Below are 6,565 nucleotides of genomic sequence, written 5' to 3'. Positions count from 1 at the left end.
AAATAATTATACGGAGTAGATATAGGTAACAAACATCCAAGTTAACCCGTCCAAATTCAATGTCATCGCCTCAGCTATGACCTGTCAACGTTTAAGGTTCATCCCCTTGATCCAAAATATTTATTCAGTCTGTTTTTATATGTAATTGGTGTTGTTAAAAAGATGTACCACTAGAAGAGGTAAATATGTTTTCTTTCAGTCAAACAACTTCGCTAGCCAAAGGTACTTATAGAGCATATTATCAGATTACATTCAAGAATATTGTACTGAACACCGGCTAGCGAAGTTGACAGAAATATCATTAATTAAGTCCATCCGTATCATTTCAGTAACTCACAATTTAGTTGCATTTTTCGGTGTGATAACTGAACATCTTTTATAATTAGCTCATTTTGTACGAAGACACCAAGGTGAGCATATATACATACTGCAGCGTTCAAAGTTCCGTTGTGTGTCCATCCGTCCAATTGCATTATTTAATATTTAAACGACTTCTCTGAAACCACGCCCTTTTGAATAGCACTTACATTGTATTGGTAACATCCCTAACGGGGCGTGGGGATTCAAAACTTTACAAATTGAGTCCACTTAGTCTGGGGGCCTTAGGGACGTGGCCGAAATGGGTCAATTTTGCATATTCTCATCTTATCAATGATTAACTTGAATTAAAACATTGAATAGCAATTAAATTGGCTTGGTTGTAATTCGTATGGATTTCAAAACATGGAAATCATATTATATATTTTTATTAGCAGCTCTTTATGTTTGATGAAAGTCATCGGAAAGAGCATTGCAAGATACTATAAACTATAGTATTGTCGTATGTTATGGTCTGTTCCTGAAAGCTAGCTTACCAGTTTTAAATGAATTTTTAATTCCCATATTTTTTTTTTTTTCGTTACTTCGGTACTGAAGCAGTGGGGGGATTAAGCGGTCACGATTGGTTTTATAGCTCTGTTATAGTGAGATTGGCGTAGGCTCCTACGAGGATCAAGTGCACAGCAATGCTTGCGTTGTTATTTTAGAGAAACATCTTACAGGTAAGAATTGCGCGAAGTAAATGATTGGAGAATTCAACTGTAAGGCGACTTTGAATAAGTGTATGTGATTATCATTACAAAAGTACATGTATTACCGCTTATGAATATGTCAGTTTTCTTTTTATTTTGTCACCATTTGGACTTTGCTGAATGGAACAAATAGACTAAAGGTGGTATGTTTATCTGGATCAAGATCCTCGCGTATTAATAAAGACTCGTCTGACGTGGTATGCTAAGGTGTGATCAAAAGGGTGTCGTCTTCTATCACCGGAAGTGTTCTTCACATAGACAGTTAGCGCACCCTCTACTTTCATCAGGCTATCGTATATACTCGCTGACATGTTAGGAGATAAATAAAGTTAAACAGTTTCAATGCGAATAAATTAGTACGATTAATATATGGATCATCAGTTTAAATTATAAGATACATAATTTGATTATTCTATTTTAGGAGATACGTAAATAACATTTAACTCACGATTATAATAAAATAACTGAATGTTCTTACGGACATATATAAAATCCATTGGCCCTGAGAGCGGTAACTGAAACATGATTTGACTGAATACATCCCCCCGAACTGAACTACCCCGACCACCCTGAAATCGACTTGACTACCTCCGTGAACGCTGAAATATTGTTTTTAGAGTTTTAGCAGAAAAATAGAAGAAAGACAGAATCAGAGAAATCAGAAAAGAAAAAAAAGGAAAAGAGAAGAAACAAAGCAAACAAATTTCACAAATGTATCCATTTTATTTATCAGGCCTTGTCCATTCTCGCAGAATGTTTGAGGAGGAAATATAGAAAAGGGACTGAAATAGCGAAGTGGATCCATGGATTTATACTCAAAACAATTTACGATGTTTACACCTAACACAAATTCAGATTTCCTTGTAAAAACTCTTTAAATGATAACAATATGTCCCATTATTCAGTTTGTCTCTCTGGGACTCCAACTGATGGTGGGTTCCTAGTTGTAAACATCTTTTTTGTGTTGTTAATCACATAAGGTGTGTGGATCATATCGAAAAATGGTGTAATTCGGATAAAGTCTGTATGCCCCCCCCCCCCCCCCCCCCCCCCCCCCCCCCCCCCAGTGAAAAGTGCTAAATGTAAAAGAAGACAAACACTTGAACTTAATATTAAAAAAGCCAAAAACAAAAATATGTGAGGGAGAAATGCATATGAATCTCATATTTCAAGATTTTGCAAGAACAGCAAAACACCTAGCAAACTATCAGTTTGTATCACTTAATATATTTTCGAACAACAAAATGAAATATATTTTGTACATGTGTAGGTAATCCTTGTGGATTATGATATTTGATATCTGTCAAGTAGTGTGTTAATTGAGTTAGATGAAGTCCATTTCTAGCATTATGCTACTATGATACATTGTACAGTACATTCGCAGTGAACTGCTTCAAAATCAAAGGAAGGTAATGTTCGCACTGCGAGAAACGTATGTACCATGATTAGAAGCAGAGATACAGAAAAAAAGAATAAGGAAATTACGAAATCAAACATCGTTATTAGTTTTTCTTTATAGATCTTCTCAAGGTTACTGTTCACTCTGAAAGTAGATAGTATGGAGCGCGATACCTCGATGGTTATAATGGTTCTTTGAATCCAGCTTACGGCATAACTTCTCTGACAGTTTAGAGATTATATACTGAATTTATACTGTTGTCAAACACCCCACCCCCCTCCCTCCGCCCCCCCCCCCCGCCGCCCTTACTATCAATAGATGATAAATCTAAAGTATTAAAGTTCGTACGAGATCTCAAAAACTATAGATGTTTCATATGTTTTTTTAGTTCGTATTTTTTAAAATTTTATATAGTTCTATATTTATTATGCGATGTAATGGTTTTCTGTTCGCGAGCCGATTAACAAAGTTCCCCATGAAATAACGTAGATAGCCCGATTACAAATGATAATGTACCGACGTTATGCAGTATATGTTCCCTTAAAGTTAGTCAAATTCTTGTAGCGATTTTTCAAATCTTTTACTCAAAAAACGTGTCTAACGTGTTATCTTTATAATGAACTCACTGGCTTGTCTAGTGTTAAGCGAGACGGATTAAAACTCCAGAGGCTAAAAAATTAGCCAGAGTAAAAAAATACTCACCCCCCTCCCCACTACACACACACCACAGATAATCTCCCCCCCCCACCGCCCTCAGCAAGAAAGCACTACACATCCCCCCCCCCCCCCCCCCCCCACTGTATAATAAGCCCCACAAATCATTTACCCTCACGTATCAATTCATGTACCCGTTGAATCTAAATTGACTTTAATGTTATGTATAATATATTAGTAGCTAGTGCCCTGAGTAACTGTCTTGCTATTTTGCGGTTTTGTTCTTAAAAAAATAATGTTACTACACCAGACAGAGTATTGGACTGTGCAAGGGATATATAAAAGAGTTTATAATAAAACTCGAGTACCACGCTACGCCTATTGGCCTTAGTACATTGACATTAAAACACTAAAATATGAATGTGTAGAGAATGCCCTATAAAGATAAGGTGTAGGCCCATACATACTAAGATCATGGAATCAGTAAAAATACATGAGTACGTGTTGACATAGTGACAGCTAACAACCTCTTTGTTTAACATGTCTCGGTACCTCACAAGTCTAACTTTCGCCTCCGGCTTATCTCTCGTTTTATGGATTCTGATCCTCTAATGCTGTGGATCAAAGCCAGTTCAGCTGTATAACTAGACATAACAATTAGGCCCCCCATTTGCTTTTGTAATAGTCATTATAGCTATGTCAGAACTACAACGGGTTACCCCCCCCCGCTATATATAGCCCCCCCCCCCCCCCCACCCCCCCCCCCCAACCCCCCCCCCCCCCCCCCTCCCCCCCCCCCCCCATACATACCCCCCCCCCCCCCCCCCCCCCCCCCCCACCCCCCCTTTTCAATTGAGTAGTTGGACTGAGATATGTAAATCCGAGCGAAACATATGAAGTTTGGTGTTCATTTCGAGTTTTTTTTTTTTTTTTTTTTTCTTCTTATATATTGTGAGGATAATACATGCCGATGAAATTAAAATTATGTTCATATACAAAAGAAATACATAGTTAAAAATTAATCAACATTAGAGATAATGTACGCCTTAGTTAAAAATAAACAATAAAAGAAATCTATACGCAACCAGTATTAATATTCTTAAGGTCAATCCATTTTAAGACTCGCTAAGATATTCGAAAGACAATTCAGGTGGAATGAGTCTGAACTGATTGTCACCCGTCTTAGGCTTGTACGCTGCTTCAGTCGTCGGCCCTGTCCGGTCCCTGTCGGTCCGTCCATGAGTGCAGCTAGTTTGTGTGCGTTCCATTTCACGTCAAATTTGTTTGAGACCAAGATTTTGCCCTAAAGTTTCGACTCAATTGCTTTAAGCCTTTTAAGTCATGAACATATATGGTTATGATATTAGTTTCTCAATGCATTAGTGATTGGATTGCTCTGTAACGTGATAATACAACCATTTGCGGGTTATTGGGCCCTCTTAAAAGTGGTATTGTTGAGTCGTGATAAAATGTTTAATACAACCATAAAATTTTATGATTTTATTTTCCTAATGTGGGATGCTGAACTGATAATACAAAACCAATTTGGGACACTTTAGGGGGTTTTGCGAGTCTGTTGAATTTGTCATCTATTTGTCATGTATAAATAGTAAATACAGCTTGGAACATCAACTTCTGTTTGAATAGGCGAGCTTTGCTGCATCTCCAACAGTCTCTTGTTTGCATATCATTATTGGTCCAAATTATCGTACATGTAATCAGAATCTTTTGGCTTCAAGTTTTCACTTTCACAGCTTTAAAACAGTGTATGTTTATACATTAGTAACATTCTTCTTTCATTATGTTTATTGATTGGAGTTTCATGGAGGTCAAATGGTTCTTTCATTACATTAATCCTTCAATCAGGGTTTATTGTAGGATCTTGGTCTCGTTTTTTGTAATACAACTAAACTAAAGCAATATTCTTTACTATTAAATAACATTTGTTTAATTCTATCAATGGTTTGTCATCAGTTCTTTGTATTTCATGGAAGGCTAAACAGATTTGGTAATTTCAAAATTTTCAAAGGTACGATTTTCTTGCTCGCTCGTGTGATGTTATATGATACAGTTTATTATATATGGGGTGAGGGATTATAGAAAGTTTCTGGTTTCATGTCGGCGGAGCGGAGAGAAATCTAGGAATGTTAGAGGGAAAACACATTAACTTATGTAATATATACTACAACCCCATCAATCCTTAAAGGGGTTATATATTACACGATTACATACAAACAGACTTTTGATCTAGTTTATTAAAAGGAGTATTTTTTACAGACACGGTATATTCACTGTCGCGTACGGCCATGTATTACATAAGAGCATTGTGTAGAATTTTGTCATTGTCTTAATCTTGCTTACAAAAACCATTCACTATTACTGTTCACGATGATCGTTAATTGTGAGTACATTGCACGTTTTGTTTTGCTTTAATATTTAGTAACCGCAGGTATAATTTGATCCGCGACTTGATTTCTCACAAATTTTCAACTATTTTATCAATACACTGTACCTGGCATAATACAAAATTTTTCATACATGTATTGTTGAATTTTAACTACTTAAAGGTAGCGTAAAATAAAAATGTTAAAACAAACCATAAGTACATAGTATAATATAAAAGTTTTCCACCCCTACAACCTCATCTTTACATCAACCTCATACTTACAAGATAAACATGACGTCGTGTTCAAGGGGTAACCAGTTTCGATTCGATAGTAGTTAGGTTCTAACGTGTTTGAATTACGGTCCAAAGATGATGGAATGATTCGGAAACTAGGCTCCGCCAAATTGTAAAGTCGCATGGCAACTAATGCTGATCGGAAACAAGTCACGCCATTCTCTTGAATCTGATTGGTTATAAAAGGAAATAGCGATTCCGGAACAGGTGCTAGCATTCTAGAGGGCTGTGTTTTGTTCGAAAGGACTTACAACAGATGAGCGTGGCGTTTTGGAAAATAAAGTAGGAAGCCTGGTCTATTTATTCCAAGTAACTTCCTTATATAGTGTAAAATAAAAGTAGGGTATTTTAATTGTATATATTATATTGTAGTAAAGATAAGTGATCATTTTCTTATGTTTTTTTTGTAATATACAGGTCTTAGATAAATTCATTTGGCACAGCCTCCAATAAGATAGTGTAACGGGAATTTCTTCTCGTTTCTGTTTTCTCAACAAGGTTCTATAAGAAAAACACAGCTACGTATTTATGGAACTAAATATTCATTAACGGTATGAAATACATCGTACGGTGAGCAATGGCATTAGACACAGTGTACGTTAGTTTTTTTGACTCCATATGACATATGTCGATAGATATTTTAGATTGAAGTTAATGAGTTACACTCATCCAATCATAGATATTTTCTTTAGGATAATGAAGATCGTGTATTCTTGACAGTTACACTCTCAATAAATAAAATCATCATAAATAATCACAGAT

This window comes from Argopecten irradians, unplaced genomic scaffold (genome assembly GCF_041381155.1).
Source record: "Argopecten irradians isolate NY unplaced genomic scaffold, Ai_NY scaffold_0836, whole genome shotgun sequence".
Classification (NCBI taxonomy): domain Eukaryota; kingdom Metazoa; phylum Mollusca; class Bivalvia; order Pectinida; family Pectinidae; genus Argopecten; species Argopecten irradians.
Note: the sequence above shows the minus strand (reverse complement) of the source record.